Source organism: Haemaphysalis longicornis, unplaced genomic scaffold, assembly GCF_048455015.1.
Source record: "Haemaphysalis longicornis isolate Haplotype H1 unplaced genomic scaffold, Haemaphysalis longicornis Haplotype H1 scaffold_109, whole genome shotgun sequence".
Lineage (NCBI taxonomy): Eukaryota > Metazoa > Arthropoda > Arachnida > Ixodida > Ixodidae > Haemaphysalis > Haemaphysalis longicornis.
This window is the reverse complement of record NW_027526213.1, coordinates 118,302-140,850: the sequence shown is the minus strand read 5'-3', so window position 1 is coordinate 140,850 and position 22,549 is coordinate 118,302. Positions and strand designations below refer to the sequence as shown.

At 45.4% G+C, this 22,549-nt stretch overlaps 1 long non-coding RNA gene across 1 annotated transcript in view; it reads right to left on the bottom strand.

Moving 5' to 3' along the window:
• The window catches only part of LOC144160580 (uncharacterized), a 53,184-nt gene extending 31,204 nt beyond the window's left edge, over positions 1 to 21,980 (bottom strand). The window contains exon 1 of the long non-coding RNA XR_013320394.1: positions 21,848 to 21,980. This is a non-coding gene — a long non-coding RNA (uncharacterized LOC144160580). The remainder of the gene's footprint in view (positions 1 to 21,847) is intronic.
• Between the last annotated feature and the right edge of the window lie 569 nt (positions 21,981 to 22,549).

Below are 22,549 nucleotides of genomic sequence, written 5' to 3'. Positions count from 1 at the left end.
ATATCCGCAATAGAATGGTTTGGCTGAGAAAGGCGTCCAGGTTATTAAGAGAATCCTGAAAAAACATATGAAGCAAAGCAAGATTTCTGGCTCGGTCTTCTGCTCACAGGACAACGCCACTGGAGTGCGGCATGGCTCCAGCGGAGATATTGCAAGGCAGAAGACTGTGCAACACCCTGCCAGACATGGAGACCGGACCGGAACACTCCATCGTGAAGCGCTCCCAGACCAACCGCCCTGGAAGACTGCTGGCGCCGCTCGAAACAGGGGCCACGGTTCCAAAGGAGCATGGGCGAAGAAAGCTAAAGTCGTGAGGCCTTCCGGGCATCCAAGGTCCTACGACGTCACGACAGAAGAGCGGCAGCTGCGACGGAATCGTCAACATTTGCTGCTAACCAGTGAGGACTTCAGCCCAGACCTTCCCGAAAGCCCGAAAGCGACGAGGACGAAGCACCGTCTGCTACGGCGCATGAGGTTCCAGTCGCGTTGCCGGGGTACATGCCCGCGGCCCCGATCCCGGGCACAACAGCTACACAAGTTCCAAGATCGCAGCGACAACGCAACGCGCCGAGACAGCTGGCTTACAACGAAAACTTTGTTCAAATGCCGTGAATGAGTGCTTAACATTTTGTGAGCCTTTGAATTGTGTTCACGTGTCAATTGTTTTATACTCAAAGGAGGATGTATCATATCTTGCCCAGCATGTGCCTCGTGTCAAACCCGCCCCGTTTGATACGATAGTGCGGCGAGGGTACGCACCCTTTCTGGTCTCGCTCGGTATATAAACACTGCTACAATAAAGATGCGGCCTTCTTCCCATCGCACCCCTGCGTCATGCCTCGTTCGATCGCGCTAGCGATACCAACCGCCACTAAGTAGGCGGGGCCGGAAATGTTTTTTTTTGTATTATAAAGTAATTTTCACCCCGTTTATTTTTCTGAGCCATATATTGATTGATGGATTGTAGGATTTAACGCGCAGACGCAACGCAGGCGATAGGGCCCGCCGTAGTGGAGGCCTCCTAATTAATTTTGACCACCTGGGGATCTTTTCCGAACCCACGACCTTCAGAATACCGTGGGTTCGGATCCCACCCGGCGGGTATTTTTTCACCACTTTCTCTTCGACACTAAAAATTTTTCATCTTTTTCTATGACCTACCGCATTCCCCCCTTTGCTTTCCGAGGTTTTCTTGACTGTCAAACCTTATTCTGTCTTAATTCACAGAGCCCCTCATTTCCTATTTCTGATTCGCTATATACATATATACACATATACAGAGAGAGAGAGACAGATGACCTACCACATCCCTCCCCTTTGCTTTCCGAGGTTTTCTTCACTGCCAAACCTGAATTCTGTGTTATTTTCAACGACCCCCTCATTTCCTATTCTGATTCGCTACAAGCATAGCAGGGGCCTCGGTTCTGGCATTCTTGGTTCCATAGGGATCTTAAGAGGGTTGAACGCTGGTCGACCACTATCGACATGTCGTAGACACTCGAGTCACTGTCCGGGGGTTGAAAAGAAGGTCCCCTTCACCCCGAGTGGTCCGAGTGGCGCTGGCTACCACCTCAACGACAGGAAAAACAAATACCTTAACATCATCATCATCGCCAGCCTATCTACGCCCACTGCAGGGCAAAGGCCTGTCCAATTATACTACAATTACCCAGGTCCTGTGCCAACTGTGACCAATTTATCCACGCAAACGTCTTGATCTCATCTGCCCACCTAACATTCTTCCGCCCCTGCAGCGCTTGCCTTCTCTAGAATTACACCCTGTTACCCATACCAACCACCGGTTATCTTGCCTTCGCAATACATGCCCTGCCAACGTCCATTTCTTCTTCTTAATTTCTACTACTATGTCCTTTTTGCGCGTTTGTTCCCTAACCAACTCCGCTCGCTTCTTGTCCCTTAATGTTACACCTATTATTTTCCGCTCCATTGCCCGCTGCGTCATTCTCAATTTAAGTTGAACCCTCTTCGTGAGCCTCCAAGTTTCTGTCCCGTAGGTGAGTACCGGTAAGATGCAGCTGTCATACACTTTCTTCTTCAGAGACAATGGTAGGCTGCAATTCATTATGTGAGAATGTCTGCCGTATGCACTCCACCCCATTCTGATCCTTCTAATTATCTCTGCCTCATCTTTTGGATCCGGGGTCACAACTTGGCCAAAGTAGATATATTCGCTTACCACTTCCCCTGCTTCGCCCCCTATCCCAAACTGCTGTGCTGTCCCGACGTTATTGATCATTACTTTGCTTCTCTGCATATTATTTTCAGACCCACGGTTTTACTCTGTTCGTCCAGTGAGAAAAGCATGCTTTGCAATTCGTCCCCCGAGTTAATTAGCAAGGCTACGTCATCAGCCAATCTGAGGTTACTGAGGTATTCTCCATTAGCCCTTAATCCCACCTGTTCCCAATCGAACGTTCTGAATACTTCTTGTAAACATTCTGTGAATAACATCGGAAAGATTGTGTCTACTTGTCTGACGTCCTTCCTTATAGGTATTCTACTGCTCTCCTTGTGGAGGATGATGGTAGCTGTGGACCCATTGTAGATATCCTCTAGTATTCTTACATAATGTTCATCTACCCCCTGGTTCCGTAATGCCTGAATTACTGCTAGGATTATGGCTGAGTCAAATGCTTTCTGCTAATCTAACCTTAACCTTAATGTAAATACCCAAGAAAGTGGAGAGGAAAATAGACCCGCGGGTATCGTAGTGGTCATCGCACCACACCGGTATTCTGGGGTCATGGGATCTGATCCCAGCCGGCGGGCATTTTTTCTCAACTTTCTTTTTGTCTTTCCATATTCTTTATCTGTTTGAAAGACCTACCACATCCTATCCTTTACTTTCCGAGGTTTTCTTGACTGCCAACCCGCATAACGCTGCACTAAACACTAGTTTTGCCTTCTGTAGTGGACGCTTCTTTCGAGTGACCAGCGCCTCCGTGTCCGGGGCAAAAGTTGAGGCGGCGGTGCTATTGGCCCTACCACTCCGCATGCCTGGGTGTGGTCATCATCGAGTGACAACACAAGAAAGCGGCGGCGCTGCTCGGATCCAGCTGTCCTGACCACGTGGAGCTACATCATCTTCTCGGACGGCGCTCTGCTATAAAAGGCCCGCAACCGACTGCATCGGTGGCATTTGCGGCCGCAGAACACTGCACTAAACACTACCTTTGCCTTCCGTAGGTGAGTGTGTGCCATTATTATTGTTCAGGTTCTATTGGTCTTCTGCCGCAAATCGCATCTGTGCACTGTCTGATGTACTGTTTTGTTAACATGGGGGTTGATCTTGAAACCTATCGGGCGTGAATCGGCTCCTTCGGCCGTAAGTCATTGTGTAGTCATAAAGTCAGGTCGCAGGCTGATGTCGCTTGTCTTCTGTCTAGGGTGTGCCCTCGCGGCAGTTTGGTAGTCGTGTTGTTTTGTCTTGCACAACTATTGGTTCGTTGCGGTGGTGTTGAAACCAACCCCGGCCCTAACATACTGGACATGATTATTACTGCCCTGAAGGATGCGGCAACGTCACGTGATGCCTTCGAAAAAGAAAGTAGCTCTAAAGTAAGAGACATATTTTCAGGAATCGTAGATCTAAAAAAGCGTCTTCCGAAGGTTGAGGAAAGTTTGGTTACACTGAGTAAAAATGGCGACACCATAACAACCCTCGGAGGCTCAGTTAATGAAATCAAAACTGATATTTCGGCCCTTTCGGGTTGGCAGGACAGCCAAGCCGGCCTACTCGATGAGGTAAACGAGATGAACAATCGCATGCGTAGAAAAACCTTAATCTTCAAAGGGCTGCCTGAAGAAGAAAAAGAAAATTCTGATGCCTCTGAATCTAAGGTTACTAACTTTTGCAAGGAGCATCTCGGCTTAGATATCGCTGATATTGAACGCGTGCTGCGTGTTGGGGCTCCAAAGGAAGATTACGACCGTCCTCTAATCGTGAAGTTTATCAACTACAAAACAAAATGTGAGGTTCTTGGAAACGCGTTTAAAAAGAAACAATTAAAGGATCAGAAAATATGGACTGAAGAAGACTTTTCATCGAGGATGAAGTTTGTCAGAAAGCAACTTCGGGGCTTTGCGCGAGCAAATCGTCAACCAAATGCAAAAATGAAGATATCTTTTGACAGGCTTCCGCTAAGAACCGTAGATACCGTATGACCAAGCTACTGCGCAGGTGGTTGAGTGCACACAGCAAGACCCACGTTCGTGACAAGGGTGTAATGAACAACCTCATGACATTGACCCGAATCTTTCACTGATATTAGCAAACTTTCGCAGCATTATGAACAAGCAGGATAAACTAGCTGATTTTATTCATACCTCCAATTCAGACGTCATTGTTGGGACGGAAACATGGCTCACATCACAGATCGACAGTGGCGAAATTGAGATTTCCAAATCTTTTTCTGTTTTCCGTAGGGATCGTGATGGTAGCTATAGATGGTAGGGTTGGGATCATGATGATAGCCACGGAAAAACACATTCCGGTACGGCTGATTCATGTGGACAGCGTCCTTGAAACCTTATGGGTTGCTCTTTACCTACCGAGCGCAACGATAGTTATTGGAGCATGTTACAGGCCTCCTGACTCACCTGCAGACTTTATCGACGAACTACCCGACATTCTCGTCGGAATTCAGAATACGTATGGGAACTCTCGAATCATCTTAGCCGGTGACTTAAATTTTCAATTTTTGAACTGGTCCAACGTATCAACTGATGGCATGAGGCCAGCGCACGAACGCACTGCTTTCTTAGATTTCTTGTCGTTTTTCCAATTAATCGAGCTTGTGAGTTCCCCTACACGTGCAGATGCCATTCTTGATCTTCTAACTACACACCCTGATCAAGCTGATGTGCGTGTACTAGAATGCATCAGTGACCATCGCATTGTTCATTGTTTGTTTCGGTCAATTACAATCGAGAAGGTACCCGGAAGAAATTCGTGTACGACTTTGCTAAAACCAATTTCGCGGACATGCATAAATAAAAAGGAGCGCTTGTACGTCAATACCAGGCGCAGCAAAAAATACAAGGACTGGAGCGATTATCTTGATTATGCAAAAGTGTGCAAGAAACTTATCGAAAATGCCAAACACAAATTTTTCAATGTCGACTTAACAAATTTTATAAAAACCAACCCTAAAAATTTTTGGAGAGTTCTTTCTCCGCCACCTTCAAAAGAAATGCCTCAGCTTGTCTGCGAATCTCACTCGAATTGTCTAGAGGTGTCAAATACCTTCAATTCTTATTTTTGCAATGTTTTTGTGAACAAGAGTCCGATACCTTCTGAAAGCCTATTCGCTAGTCTTCCGCACAGCATGCCTTGTATTCTAGTTACATCTGAAAGGCATATAAAAGCTAACAAGCCATTGCCAACGTATTCACGTCCCGGTCCTGATGGCATAAGCACTAAACTACTCAAACTTACAACAGAGTACTCCGCAGTATTCCTAGCACTTATCTTCCAACAGTCTCTTGACACTGGCGTAATACCTGAGGATGGGAAACTAGCGTATGTGGTACCCATCTTCAAAGCGGAGAATAAAAATTAATTCTGTAACTACAGGCCAATAACTTTAACTTCCGTAGTATGCAAGCTTTTTGAGCGTATCCCATCGTCCCAAATAATGAAATACATGACAAATTACAACATTCTGTACCCGAATCAGCACGGATTTCAGCGCGGGCGCGCTTCTGAAACCCAGCTTTCCGAACTTACAACTGATATTCATGACTCCCTTTATCAACTTGAGCAGACGGATGCCATATTCATCGATTTCGAAAAAGCATTCGATCGTGTCCCCATACCCTCCTCATTCATAAAATGAAAAATGTTAAAATAGAACGCAAGGTTATTAGGTGGGTTAAAGAATATCTTCGTAATAAGCAACAGGCAGTCACTGTAGATGATGTACACTCTACATTTCAGCTAGTCAAATCAGGGGTTCCTCACGGGTCTGTGCTTGGTCCCACTCCCTTCTTAGTTTACACAAATGACATCTGTGCTGGCATTAATTCTTCTCTTAGGTTATTCGTAGATGATGTGTAATTTATCGGTGTGTATCGAATCATTCTAGTTGTACTAAACTTTATATCGACTTGTGTAGATTGGAAAAATGGTGTTCCGATTTGAAAATAAATATAATATTAAAAAACTAAACTTATGCGCTTCACCACACGCGAACAATTTGTTTCATTTGCTTATTCACTGAATAGCATGACTATTGAACCTATCAATTCGTTTAAATACTTGGGAGTCCAGCTCACAAGCAACCTGTCTTGGAGAGTTCATATAGTATAAATTTTAGGTGGCACTTACAGTAAACTTAGTTTTATTTGTCGTTCCTTACGTCAAGCCAATAAAAATACCAAACTGATTTACCTCGTTTATGAGATCAAAAGTTGAATACGCTGGAATAATCTGGAATTCATATAAATCGTACTTGGCCAGAAAAATAGAATCGTTGCAAAACAAGAGCGTCCGCTTCATATCAGGATAATACACGCACGATTCAAGCATTACATTGATAAAAAGGAATCTCGGTCTTCAATCGCTGGAAACAAGATGCAAAATTTTCAGGCTTACATTTTTTCATCAGCTCTACCATCCCCCTAACAACTTCACTGCCTCCAGAATAAAAGCAGCCCAACGTATTTCCGCACGTGTAGACCACCCTAACAAAGTGCAGTCTGAATTTTCGCGTACCAAGCGGCTCCGCCTTTCTTTCCTTCTCTTAGCCATCAGTGAATGAAATGCCCTCCCAGAGCGTATTGCCACAATTACTAACCATGAAAAATTCACCGAGAAAATTGTTCAACTGTTCAAGTGTGTGCAATAAAACAGACTATTCACGTTTGTTGCCTAGGTCCAACTTTTCATCGGGCCCACCCCGTGTATTTTTTTACATCTATTTTTATACTTCCGCTTGTTTTTGTATGTGGTTTTACCTATTTATTGTAATCTTTTGTGTACTCTTTTAACACATTTAGTGAATGTACTCTCTGCTGCTTAGAGTGCAGTGTGCAAATCTCTTGTTTACCCCCTATGTAATGCCCGCAATTGCCATTAGGGTAATAAAAATGAAAAAAAGAAATTCTGTCTTAGTTTCAACGAGCCCCTCATTTCCTTTTCTGATTCGATACAAATTAATATATATATATATATATATATATATATATATATATATATATATATATATATATATATATATATATAGCGAATCAGAATAGGAAATGAGGGACTCGTAGAAATAACACAGAAATAAGGATTGGCAGTCAAGAACACCTCGGAAAGCAAAGGGGAGGTTGTGGTAGGCCATTGAAACAGATCAAGAATTTGGAAAGAAAGAAAGAAAGAAAGCGAAGAAAAAATGCCCGCCAGGTGGGATCCGAACCCACGACCTCCAGAATACCGGTCTGGTGCGATAACCACTACGCTACCGGCGGGGCGATTTTCTCCCCCGCTTTCTGGGGTACTTATGTCAATGTAATTTTGTTCCTGTGCTTGGGGGTGGTAGCCAGCGCCACTCTGACTTCTCGGGGTGAAGGGGACCTTCTTTTTAATCCCCGCGCCGTGACTCGAGTGTCTACGACATGTCGAGAGTGGTCAACCAGCGTTGAACCCTCTTAAGCTCCCTATGGCACCAAGACTGCCAGAACAGAGGCCCTCGCTATGCATGTAGCGAATCAGAATAGGAAATGAGGGACTCGTAGAAATAACACAGAAATAAGGATTGGCAGTCAAGAACACCTCGGAAAGCAAAGGGGAGGTTGTGGTAGGCCATTGAAACAGATCAAGAATTTGGAAAGAAAGAAAGAAAGAAAGCGAAGAAAAAATGCCCGCCAGGTGGGATCCGAACCCACGACCTCCAGAATACCGGTCTGGTGCGATCGCACCAGACCGGTATTCTGGAGGTCGTGGGTTCGGATCCCACCTGGCGGGCATTTTTTCTTCGCTTTCTTTCTTTCTTTCTTTCCAAATTCTTGATCTGTTTCAATGGCCTACCACAACCTCCCCTTTGCTTTCCGAGGTGTTCTTGACTGCCAATCCTTATTTCTGTATATATATATATATATATATATATATATATATATATATATATATATATATATATATATATATATATATATATATATGTTCTGGCAGTCTTGGTGCCAAAGGGAGCTTAAGAGGGTTCAACGCTGGTCGACCACTCTCGACATGCCGTAGACACTCGAGTCACGGCCCGGGGGTTAAAAAGAAGGTCCCCTTCACCCCGAGTAGTCCGAGTGGCACTGGCTACCACCCCCAAGTGCAGGAAACAAAAATACCATAACATAAATACCCGAGAAAGTGCTGGGGAAACAGCCCCGCCGGTAGCGTAGTGGTTATCGCACCAGACCGGTATTCTGGTGGTCGTGGGTTCGGATCCCACCCGGCGGGCATTTTTTCACCACTTTCTTTTCGACTCAAAAAATTCTTCATCTCTTTCTATGACCCACCACTACCTCCCCTTTGCTTTCCGAGGTTTTCTTGACTGCCAACCCTTATTTTCTGTCCTATTTCACGGAGCCCCTCATTTCCCATTTTCTGATTCGCTACATGCTTAGCGAGGGCCTCTGTTCTGGCAGTCTTGGTGCCAAAGGGAGCTTAAGAGGGTTCAACGCTGGTCGACCACTCTCGACATGTCGTAGACACTCGAGTCGCGGCCCGGGGGTTAAAAAGAAGCTCCCCTTCACCCCGAGTAGTCCGAGTGGCACTGGCTACCACCCCCAAGTGCAGGAAACAAAAATACCTTAACATAAATACCCGAGAAAGTTCTGGGGAAACAGCCCCGCCGGTAGCGTAGTGGTTATCGGACCAGACCGGTATTCTGGAGGTCGTGGGTTCGGATCCCACTCGGCGGGCCTTTTTTCACCACTTTCTTTTCGACTCAAAAAATTCTTCATCTCTTTCTATGACCCACCACTACCTCCCCTTTGCTTTCCGAGGTTTTCTTGACTGCCAACCCTTATTTTCTGTCCTATTTCACGGAGCCTCTCATTTCCCATTTTCTGATTCGCTATATATATATATATATAAATATATATATATATATATATATATATATATATATATATATATATATATAAAGTGTATGACAGCTGCATCTAACCGTCACTCACCTACAGGGCAGAACCTTGGGGGCCACTAAGAGGGCTGAACTTAAATTGAGAACGACTAAGCGGGCAACCGAGCGGAATATGATATGCTGATATGTCTAACATTAAGGGCCAAGAAGAACACGGAGTGGGTCAGGGAACAAACGCGCGTTAAGGACATATGAGTAGAAATTAGGAAGAAGAAATGGACGTGGGCAGATCATGTAATGGGAAGGCAAGATAACCGTTCGTCATTAAGGGCAGCAGAGTGGATCCCTAGAGAAGGCAGGCGTGGCAGGGGGCCGCAGAAAGTTGGATGGGCAGGTGAAATCAAGAATTTTGCGGGGATAAATTGGTCGCAGTTTGCAGAGGACCGCGATAATTGGAGATTTATGGGGGAGGCCTTTGCCCTTCACATGGAGTAGATAGGCTGGTGATGATGATGATGATGGCTTCTCGCGAAAAGGTGAATATCTGCCGTGTGCGGTGTTTATTCAGATGCAAATACAATGAAAGGTTTGTGCTAAGCCACCGCGATCGCGCCCCAAACAACGTTGTCGGTTGCAATTGAAGGAGGCTCTTGCGCTCTCAACTTCTATCGTAACCATCGGTATTATAACGAACTGACTCTCAACCCCAGCAATTATGACATGATTACGGTATTGAATGCTTGCCATACTCGCTAACGAACACCATAACTAGTATACGTGGATATATTACAAGAAGCGAAACAGATGAATAATTCAAAGCAGCTCTCTATTGTTTTCTAACCATTCCAGGAGTCTAGAATAAATCGTGGTCGGCTCGGAATAGCGTTCTATGAATCGAAGAAAATTACTCTTACTCTCTTTTCCTGGACGGACCACCCGGCCCTCTTGATCAGCTCGATGTTTCTGCGAAATAAAGTTTTCTTCTCCTGCTCCTCCTCTTGAGTGCCGTTTTCCTACAACGCATATCTAGTTATTAAGAAGTTATGGATGTTGGAAATGCACCGAACTATCCCTCCAGCTCTCAACAAACATAGTGTTACTCTATCTTTACCATAGACGGGACTCGTTTTTCTCAATAAACCTCCATACTGGTAACTGATAAACCTGCATACTGGTTAGAAGCCTGGTAATAAACTAGTACACGCCTAATGCTACAGTTTTTGCAGCCCATAATGCATGTCGGCATACTTCCATGCCATGACAACGTAAAGTGATGTGATACACTACTTTCGAGTGTTCGGCAAGGTTTTAAAACTGGTTTACCTTACATATGATTACCGGGAATCGTAATGCCTTTCACCAAAGCCGGCAGCCCCGAAGGCCTGGAATTTGTTTTGGTCTTGTATTCTAGCTGTTTCCAGTTACTAGCAGCTGGTTGTTTCCTGTGTTCGAAAGATTTCTTAATACAGAAGATGACGCCTCGCTCCGACTCTTCGCGCTCCGCACAAGGCCGGGTTCGTAAGAAATGGGGCGACGCCGGCGATGTTTCTTCCGTAGGGGTATTCAAAACTAGACTTTAACTCACACGTTGAGCTAGTGTAGGCGATTTTAAGTTTATTATTACGATAAAAAGTTCTGCACATGCAACATCTGGTGCGGACAAGCATCAGACGTCAACCAAACGCAATGAAACAGCAGGGAGAGCGAGCCCGAGTGAAGCAGACGAAAAAGCGAGAATCCCTGAGCCGACGCCACGAAGGCGCGCTTCGCAGTGACGCGTGTGGTCGCACTCACCGCCAATTACAGTTGTTTTCTCAGCTGAGAAATTGTTAACCTCCTACTGCAGGCAGCACGAATATAAATGATATAATTAGCTAAAGGGTAATTACGATAAGGAACAAACATTACCTACGATTATTGCGGACTTTGTTGATAGAACCATAGGAAACGACCATGCACAAACGTAGCTCGGACATCCGTCGGACCAAATTGAACGGGCGTTCACGTTTCCCAGGAAAATACCTCCGAAGTACGTCCGCCGGACGTCGAGCCCGAGACTCGGACGTTCGGCTGTAAAACTGGCGTCCTACGGATATCTGTGGTGCCATGGGAGATAACCGGTGTTTGTTGCTTGTTTTTTTGGTAACAGAACGAAAACAAGTGCACTATGGATAGGATTGAACCTGGATGTTGAACCGTGTGCGTCAAACTGCCCCATGTGACCTGTGCGGTGTCCCCAGTGGTCGAATGAATTCGGCTACCTTGTTACACATAATGTAAAATGCATAAAATGCCGGAGGGTAAGAGCTGGTGCCATGCTTGTCTGCGAGGACAATGCTTGTTTCCTTTTCTGTCTCACTCAACTACTTATTGAGGAAGAATGGTGAATCGGAAAGTACAAACGAGCGTGTTTTGTTTCACTCAACTACTTATTGAGGAAGAATGGTGAATCGGAAAGTACAAACGAGCGTGTTTTGTTTCGTGCACACCATGTACTGCGTTCAGTTTCACAGGAATTCCTTCTTCACAGAGTGGAAGAGCAGTAATTTTTTTAGATCAATTAACAGTTATCAAATCTGACACTTCGGACTCAAGTAACGTTTGATTTGCTTTCACTTCCTTTATTATTTTAACTAGCATGCAGAGCCGTTCGTCTAGGTCCTTTTTTTAATTCCGGGATAGTCACGATAACACCACTGTTCTGACTGCTATGGTCTTGTTTTCGACGGCCATCGCGGCGCACAACGTCTCCGCTACCAAGCAACCTTTTAGCGACAAAACGCTGCGCTACGGTGCCGGGAAAACTCGTGGGAAGGCAACAGCAGCGGAAAATGCTGCTTAGGCGTTTTAAAAAAAGAGGTGGGGCGGGAATAACCGGAACAACAACCCAAAAGTGGCTGTAAGCCGCCGAAATAACTGGTGCACTTTATTGCCCACTGCAGAGTGAAAGGTGCTACTAGCGGTTTTATGATCCAGCTGCATTGATGACGATGTCACAGCACACTGGCTACAACGCCGTCTCCTTCAGGAATTGTGCAAGGTAGCCAACCCCGATTGGCGATGGGTGACGTGTCAAAGAAAGACATTCGTCAGCTTCAGGCGCCCGTTCCAGTCAATGCCCGCAGGCAGCAAGCAGGGCACGTTACAAAGATCTCAGCCAAGGGAACAAAAAGGCAAAGGTGGTTGTAAACCACCGGTATCCCTGCTGCTCTTCAGTGTCCTCTTAGCATAAGTGACATGTCCATCGAATCGTGGCGTATCGCCGCCTATGTCCGAAATCTTCGATTGAATTTGTGCTAGGCACTTGGCCACTCTAAAATCGCCGGAAACTACCTGGTGGTTTAAATCGCCGCTGCTGCAGAACTTTGAAACCCAGTAGATTCAACAACACTACCTCACACAGACCTGAAACCACACAAAATCGCCGCCGCTGCAGAACTTTGAAACCCAGAAGCAGACTGGAGTCAGCCAAGAGAAAACAAACTACACGTGATGAAACCACACTTCAGATAATACACAGCCGATTCACACAATAGGCACACTGAAGACACGCTAGGGAGGCGACACATGTAACACACTTCCACCTCCTTACTGGATCTCCAAGACCCCTATGTAGCCGGTTGGAGAAGAGCCATTCCGTAATCCACATCCTTATTCAATGCATAGCCGTCGACAAAACACGGTGTAAACACTTTTCCCAACTCTACATACCACATATGCATGATGTCCCCGATAATGGGGTAGCATCACGCTACCCACCAGGTGGGTCCACACGGAGTCGAGACGAAAAAAGGCAATACAGGTTTGGCTATAGAAAAAGTTTAATTAGCAATGAACTTAAGCCGGTGCTGCCAGGCTCAACTGGTGATATGATGCGACTTGTAGGAGCTGGTCAGGAAGGCTCCTGGCGCTGGACCTTGGAGACGAGGCCTCTCGGTCTCTGGTCGGGGTGCACAGGGGGGCTTGCTCTGTTAGCCGGGAAAGGTCGGGACTCTTGTTCCGGGGCACCGTGATGTCCACGCATGCTGCAGAGTCGTGCAGGCGAACTCAAAGTGCTGCTGCGGGCTCGCTCGCATACGTAGATGGGTACGAGGGATGAACGTCGTCTCGATCAGGGCCGGAATTCGGCAGCGCTTTCGGATGTCTCCTACGGGGCCTCCGACAACGGCGGGTGCAGATAGAAGGATCACTCGCGCTTTCTTAACACTTTCGCCGTTGCGTAGAGGGAAGGCAGAGCCGGGGGCTGGTTCTGGGAACCGGCGTCTGGCCGGTCGTTGTGCGCACCGCGCGCATGCGCGACGCCTTCACCCTGCGCCAGGGGGCTCAGCAAGGGGACGCTCCCGCGGTGTGGACCGCACGTGGCCACTGCCGTGAATCGGTGGCGCGCATTCAGCGGTCGTCGTCACAATCCACACGCCCAGACACTCGTCGTATTTTTGAGGACGCTACCCTATGTGTTCTATAAAACTCATTTTTTTCTTCACCAGAGATATCAAATTTTCACTCCTGATTTCTTATAACGCCGCATAGTTAGCTGGCCCTCTGGGCCTTTCCATTCCGCTTTAATTTCCCATCAATGTTTCTGGTAGATTTTAGTGTTCGCGTTTAATTGCTGTCGCTTGACGTTTTCGGCGCTATTTGCTCTAGTTGTCCTTGCGTCATTAAAGACCAACAATCTTCATTACGACTGACGCTATTGTTTGATTGCGGCACAAAACAGCGTAGTTGGAGCTCAAAAACCTAAAGGCATGTTTTGGTTGGCGTTGGAATGTGGGGGAAAGAATAGTTGGTAAAATCGTTTTGTACATTTCAATCTTTTTATTTCTGATGTAACCTAACAATTAGAACAATATTGACTTAGCGGAATGTGTTAAACTTGTGCATCAATCAAATGCTATACTGCTCTAAACAGAACCTTTTCAAATGGGCACGAAGCAAAATCTTGGAGAACAGTCAGCGAGTGTACTTGGGAAAAGGTATATGCATCACCATAACATTATCGCAACATTTTACGCTATGCGCCTAGCGGCGCGGAAGGGCACAGCTGTCTTGTCTCTCTGCATAGTGAAGTTTTTGCTTGTAGCGCTATTCTATCCCTCTACAGTGTGTCTTCGCAAGGATGTCTTCGTGGGCATGAATTCTTGGACCGTATTCCCGACGTCGCGTAATCCTAGCAAACTAGCCATCAGTTTCCCGCAGGATAAACATAAGCGATGAGTGACGTGTACAAGTGCCGCTCTGAAGAAACGTCGTTTGACGAGACGGCCAGTTAACAAATAGATCAAAGCCCTTTTCTTAGCCATTTGTTCGACAGCGGGACGTATAGGACCAATTTATGAATTCACGTTTTATTCTGTCGCTCCAACGCTGTTGCTCCGAAGATCCCGCAGTCGCAAACATGTTCTAACTTACCTTTCGCTCGCACTGACCTTTTCAAGTATTCTTTCTTTCCCCTGCTCAATAGTTAAATAGAATATGTTGCCGGTGGAAGTGTTATCTGCGCGCGATGTTTCCAATTTAAAAAACGTCTTATTACACTGCTTTAGAATTTACGCCCTGGTGCTGTCACTGGTATACGCTTTTTCTGTCAAGACATGTTGACGTGTTCTTGTTTTTCTCTCGTTTTTTTCTCAGGTTTGATTACCAATTTGTCAATATGTATTACCTACTTCATTAAATATTTTATTTTGAATACTCTGCGTAGGTGCCCACTTGGTTGGTCTACGGACTGCAGTATCTAATAAATAAATAAATAAATAAAAATAAAAACAAGTAACTCCATCTATTGAATATAGCATGTACTTTTGTATGTCTTTTTGTGGCGTGGCCGCTTGACGGCAGGAAGCTGCAAGACAACCCACATTTTGATGTCAAGACGCCCGCAGCTCGCATTCTTGTGGTTTTCTGAGCCACTTCCCCACGTGAAAAAAGTTTCTACTGAGGGAGTATTGCCTTTCTTGCACTATAAGAGCTGCTTAAAAACCACAATACAGTTACGTTTTCTTATGTCGGACAGTGTTAAAAACGATACGTAATTTATAAGGAGCATTGTGATATGCCTTTTACAGATTAGGCTTATCAACTGCGCGGTGGGGGGGAGAGGGGGACGGCTAATCAGCTCGCATAATCTTTTTTGCTCAAGTGAAGAAGAAAGATCTCACGGCTGAAGAAGCACTTGACTTATACTGAAGCCCTCCGGAGGCCTCTATCAGCAGTCATGATGTGAATGTTCAAGAGACTGAAGTTTGGGATCGCCAACTTAGAACAGCGAGAAAGGCTGGGAAATCGCAGAAGCTGCGGCACGTTGCTCAGGTGCGCGGAAAAAAAGACATTGTTCAGTCTACGCAGGTAAAAGAAAGAAAACAAGGGAAGCTACTGTTTCTAAACCCGAAGGAGAGTTACAACTTCACTAGAATACGTGAACGCATTCGTAAATGCATTTGTACCAGCAAACTCCTTCGAACAACTTGGGTTCCTTTTTGGCCGACAACTCATCGCACAAAAGAGTTCCGTCAGCCTCTGCAAGCTTCACTGCCTTCAAGAATAATCAAGGCAAGATGAATGATAGTGCATTGACTGGTTTTCCCTGTGAGCGTCGGTTCTCGAGAAAAGGATAGCCGTCCAAACCTGACAGGAACCGGACGCAGGCGTCGCTGGTGCTCAACCAACAAAAAATAAGTCCGCGAAAAGTGCACATGCGATGGGGTTATTATTTCATTGTGCGCAAGTTACTCCTCACTGTTTCATTGGTATAGTTCACTGGTATAGTTCACTGAAAAAGTGAACTATACCAGGGAGACAGCGGAACAGATGCGCTACACTTGGTCAAACGGACCTAACTGGAGAGCGGGGCATTTAGGTCCTACCTTTTCTGAGATAATAGACAATAAAACTTCATTTAGTTTCCAACTCGAGCTACTAATAAATCTCTGTTGGGTTTTGTTTCTTGAAGAAAAAATCATAATGGCCGTTAAAATGATTTAGGGACGGTAACATTTGCTATCTTGTTCTGTCAAAAAGTCATTCAATAAACATGGAGGAATCGCAATGCTTTCGCCACGTAACCTGAGTAAAAGTCAAGCACCAAAACACAAACTGCATCGACCATGTCGAAGTGGAGCATCTGTGAAGACCTCGGCTTTATAACACAAGGAACCCAGGTGTGATGATGTTGAGTTTAGGGAGATATCATGACGCCCTAGTTCAAGCCAGGAGCAAGAAATCGCGACACCAGTTCGACGGACAAGGAAAATGAACATTTACGCAAGACCGGAAATTTGGTCATTGTTATAGGCTAACCAGGAACAGTACACGTAACATATAAGAGCAAGATTACTTGTATTCCAGCTGCATACTCCTACATGACACAAATTATTCAAGGATATAGCAAGACTGAAGCAAGTATCACATGCTTGATGTACTCGGACATCGTTGAGGAGCTTGAATACACGAGCTAGGCAGGGTCTTCAGGCGGAACAGACCAGGATCAGGGCTGCAGCTGCTCACAAGCAGGAAGAGAATATGTGGTACCGTCAGTAAAAGAGCAGACACACTGCAGACAGGGCCACGGCAGGCCGCTGCCAGGAGCCACGTGGTGTCTCGAGGTTCTATACCAACGGTCGCACAACCCCGGGGTACTCGTTGTCCTAACAGCAGGCTAGCGCCCACCAGGCAATCCAACTTCCGAGCCCACTTCTTCTTCGTCCTCGTCTTCCTCTTGCCTTTATCCGGTCACTCCAGCGCTATCCACAATGAGGATGATTCCAGCACCTTGTTGATTAGAATACGGCGACACCTTGCGCTGGCACTTCTTCTTTAGTTTCCTTTTGCTATCTGGCACCTCACCGCTGCAAGTTCTATTCTGATCACGGGAAGCGTTTTTTTCTTGAGGCGGTGAATGTGTTGATAATCATTATCGTTGGAAACATTTAGCTTTCGTGGAGTGCGTTTTAGTGCGGACGGTCGCAATGAATGATGCAAACCGAGCTTCACTTTAATTTTGTTTTACGCTATCTAATTTGCGCGCAGAAGACGTAGAAGCTCTGTATACATAATATACAACTGTATATGGAATTCGTATCTAGCAAAACAAACACTTTGAAATCTACTTTGGCATACTACCAAAAGCGATCCGGTAACGCTGGTACAAATGCTAGCGAAAGGGGTGTCGCAATCTTTGTTCGGCATCTCTTGATTCCTTCTCATTGGTTTCAGTAGCATATTACAGCCGTATGTTGTGATCTGAATTTGCAAAGTGTGTTTTGTATTTTTATGGCAATCACCGTCGAAAAGCTATCGCCTGTTGTTTTGCTACAATTATATGTCTTGGCAACAGAAAAAGAAGCGGTGTTTGTCGGGTCTTTCACGGGGCTATGAACAGAAAACTCTTCGCCTCAACATACCACATCATTGATGCCACGGACTCCCTTGTTCTTCAGTATCGAACAAGATCAGCGCTAAAACAAAAAAAACATTGATGTACTTCTTTATTTCCCTCTCATTTCGATGATGGCACCCCCAAACGTATTATGATGGTGTACAAACGCAGCGGGCTAGGTACTTTTATGTCTATTCAAGTTCTTCCACTTCTAATAGTACAACAAAAAACCAATAACTACAACTACTAATTGGTCGCAAAAACCAAAACGTAAAATATTCCTTCCTTACCTGCACAAATGTTTAGTTTAGTCGTTTTACCCACAAAATCAAGTTTCCTGCCCGTATTTCAGTGGCACCAGTAATGCTGATATTTTGGGAGGTTTCAGGGTATACTAGATTTGCTCATACTTAATACTTAAAACTGCACATACGGACGGGACAAGGAAAAGAGGACACAGGACGGGCGCAGACTCACAACTAGTTTATTGAAAAATGGAGCATGCTCATACTATACCAACACCAGCACCTGCGCACACATGTCACCACATTTATCACATGATATAACGGTTTAGAAATTCATATTCATTTCCATACAAAGATATGGACGGTTCACTTAGACACTTGTCACCATGCTTTCGGATGATAAATGCCTCGATTAATTCAATTGCCAGCTGTTTTTGCTCAGCACCTTTGTCTGAGTCAAAAATGGCTCGCATGGCTTGCTTTCACAAGCCATGCAAGGGTGCGGAAGGTGGGATCCAGTTAGCTTGCTCCATGCTCCATATTAGCATGCTCCATTTTTCAATAAACTAGTTGTGAGTCTGCGCCCGTCCTGTGTCTGCTTTTCTATGTCCCGTCAGTATGCGCAGTTTTAAGTATGAATATGAACCAACTAGCCCAACAACATGATTTGCTTAGATTTGCTCGTCCAGCCTGCTCTCACACAAGACGCTGGGGTGCGCCAATAGATGATTACTGAAACGCTGGCGTTTCAGTCATCATCTTGAAGGCTGGCAACTGAGGCAATCCTAATTTCCAGATGGTACTTCAGAAAGACAATGGACAATGGTGCTGCTGATTCACCATTGACGACACCATAATTCGGATTTCCATATTGACGTCATATATGGACGCTCTTATCATGAATACCAAATCACGGTAAAAGGTTTCTACTATCCAAATAATATTTTTCCTTAGGTAATTCATTTGATCAAAAATATGGCGCCTAATTTAGTGTTCCCGTTGGGCTATAGCATGTTAATAGTTCAAATAGCGGTATGCAGTGATAATTTGTGCAGAGGGAACACTAATGCAGTCACTGACAAAGTCACAAAAGTATAAAGACGTCTCGGAACCTGTACGGGTTCTTTGTTCGCTATGACAAAAAAATGGACAAGTTTCGAATTTAAAGGTGAAGTTTCCGTAAACACATTCACCTTTAAATTTGAAACTTGCCAATTTTTGCCCCATTTTGAACATGAAACCCGTACGGTTTCCGAAAGGTATTTGTACTCTTTTGACTTGGTCGCTGACTGCACTAGTGTTTCTTCATCTAATGACTGACCAGAAGAACTTTCGTCGAACCCTTGACTAAATTTGTGCAGAGGTGGTGTTCTCATTATATTTATGGGGTATGAATCGCTTTATTTGTCGTAGCCTGCCTGAAATGACAGGCGGCGGATGTCTAAGACTGCATGCCACTTACGTTTGCTGGTTTGTGTGGCTTCCTTATTTTGACTTACGGTCTAGTCACAGTGAGGAATCGTTGGCCCTGGTGTAAAATGGGCCATGACAGCAGAAAATCGCAGTATAAAGTTTGCAACATTCCTAGCAATACACGGTTTTAACCTAGATAGGGCCCCTGCGCTGCCCAGGGTGCTCCGGAGCCGACTTTCGGTTAGTACTTCCGGGCAGGGGTTCCATAGGATCCCGTGTTGACCGAAGCAAAATGAGCTAGAAACACGCGATTGTTTTCTCACATGTTGCAGAGCCCATCCCCGACGCGTCCCACCTCTTCCGGTGATCAACTTGGCATTAGGCAACAAAGCTTTGCAGCGCTAAATACATTTACAGCGTCGACAAATGTGCTGGGACAGTGACGGCACTCTGCCACTCGAGGATTCACTGACCGATGGTCGTATGAAGTGAAATTTGAAATGAAAGTTTTTTTCTTTAAACTTATACACTTGGTGGCAGGGACGTTTTATCAGCAGCCGATCACTCAAAAAAACAAGAGTAACGTAATGGGCCATGATCGTCCGTAGAAGTCAGCGAGTTAAGTGGACCACAGGCTTGTCTGCTGCGGTGCACCATGCTTTTGCGCGCCTGCGCATTATGCATGTACTTTTGTTAAGCACTGCTGGTTTGCGTCGCCGTGTTGAATAGATAGTGAAGCGCTAGCTCGTCGTTTTATTGCGTGGCTCCGTGACAAAATGCAGCGAGGGTCAGAAGCTTCAAATCTGTTTTGGTATTCCGAAAGTAGTGGCCGTAAAACAAATTGGCCGGGAGAACTAAGTGGTCGTTCTGTTTCCTTGTTTGCTCTCATTGCATTTATTTACGCTTTTGGATCATATATTCCCTGTTCACAATTATTAGACTCGAATAACGGTTCGCAACGTTTTGAGCTGTAGTGGCCAGTTGCATGAAGCCGACGCGGTGGACATCTGGACGGCCAATCCGGTGGAAGGTGGATGGAGGGTTTGAAGGCACAGAGAAAAAATTCAGCGAAATGCCAAAAACATTTGATAACAATCTCGTTAGTGGGAAGCTATGGCGAAATGCAACTGGAAGCAATCAATTCTCTGTCCTTGTCTAACCGTCGAACAATATTTGAGGTCAAAACTGGCGTTGCGTCGTTCGATCGCTAGGAACGGGGGGGAGGAGGCTGTGCGTGTGGGTTCTGAAGACGGGCTGGGGGCCGCATAATGAAGCCCCGCGGATCACATTCCACCCGAGGGCTTTACGTTAGCGACCTCTGTAGCAGAGCATAACTAACACAGTCAGTGACGACTGTATGTAAACATTTGGGCCGCGCACCGTGTATGCGGCTCTGTTATGTAATGTAAAAATAGAAGTACACATCACTTCAGGCTGATGAAGTGCGATTTCGCGCTTGTTTTGCTTCCTTTATTGTTCCTAATTTAAGGACTATTTTACTCAGTATGCAGTCAGTTCAAGGCTCCACAATGCGGCTAAATTAGGTACAACCAACTTTCGATCTCGCTTTTAATTGAAACACGTGAAGAGCACCAAGCGTCTTCTTTTGTACTACTCAAAGACATCGAACACGAGGGGGTGCTGCTTGTCGCCAAAACTCCAGCGCAAGAGCCTTATATTATTACGATTCTGCGTGTCGCCACCATGTTTGCGCTTGCTGGAAATTTTGCGGAGTACCTGGGTCTGTAAAAAAGCCAAAACTACCTAATACTACAAGCGTGCGCCGGAGAGATTAGAACGTGCCGGAGAACAGCCGGTGTGACTCAAACTTCGGCGGCTGCAAAAAAAAGAATTAGGTTGAAATTTGTCTCGGACGGCGGACGCCGCACCCGAGATCTCCTCTAACCCCCCTCTCGCAGGCTCAACGGGCGCCGCTACAATCGGCTCCTCACGACCTCTAGAACGAGTGTTGGACGTGTTCGTACAATGTTCGTTGCGCGTGCAAAAGCAGGGGGAGAACTGTTTGTCAGTTACGTCATGGGGCATAATACGCTGAGTCCCGAGCCCAGAAGTCCATTTGTTTCCGCTCTTCCCTCGTCATGTAGTAAACCAGTTAAATTTCCTTCGGCTTCTAGCCCTCATCTCCCAGGCAGCAACATTTTTTGGCCGCTCTTCACCACGCTACCACGCATGATGGAGGCGTTGGATCCCGGTTCGGAGATTCTTTCCGGGATATAACAATGGGGATAACCTCAACCATATATCGTCGTTTTAAACTTAGTACTTGACGGCCAGCTTGGCAAGTCTTGCAGGTGACCAAGTCTTACATGTGACCATTCGCGCCTATTATAGCGAGCATTATATATCTAAGTGTGTTATGATGTTCTTTAAGCTAAGAGTCGTACTCCGTAGGTGACCGGAGAGCCCTATTAAAAGCGGCCAGCTTTAGCTCAAGCTCATGGTACCCGTAAAGTTGTCCCGGAACTCATCTTTGGTTGGTTAAGGATGTTCATGTGCAATTTCACGTGTAGAAAACAGTCCATGCGCTCCATACTTCTCTGGGGATGATTATTTTACCCTGGTGCCCTTCACTGAGTTGCTATTCAGAAGCATAAACCCACTCAACAAAGCACAATGCCTTCGCATATTTTGCAGAACCATACACATACGGAGAGTTGTGTGTCTAAATTCTACGCCTTATTCCTGCTTGTATGTTGAAACTATAGACTTACTCAGAATGCACAGTGGTGATGATCATTCCAAGAACGAAATATATCAACACCAATTTCATCGCTCCTACAAAGTATGCACGTGGCATGTCAAGTTCGGCTGTCGAGTGATTCGAGCGCTTTAAACTAGCGTTTTATTTACACCGGACTGCAACGAAGAGCTAAAGCTTTAAAAACTCCTGGCGGAGCCGACACATGAAAGAAAAGTCATTATTGTCTCCAGTACGATGGATATTTTCTACCAACGTTCTTCAAATGCGACACACACAAGAGTTGTTTATTGTTTTCGGACCTCCTATTGTCCTTTTCAAAAAGAAACAGCGTATTTTCTTGGCATGTTGTTAGATTTTTTTCTGCCATGATAATGATATCCCTCTGTAGAACCGGCTTTGTGCCCCCGACAAGAACCCCAGTGGAAACGCTGTTTCTCTGGAGCTGGCAGGTTCAAGCGGGAGTATTCCCGTCGTTGCTAGCGACGGAACCTTGGTGATGAAATTTTCATTGTTACAGTTACAGTGCACGCAAGCCTACTATAGATGGCATTCATCACCCATTGTTAAACGTTGATAATGGGATGCGAAATTGTAACGACCTAAAATATATTTTCATTTCGCCAGCTAAATGTTTGCCATTTAAAGGAGTGAGTTACATGAAGAAGCACTAGTTATTTTTCTTAGTAGATTTCGCGTAGCACTTTCATGTGCC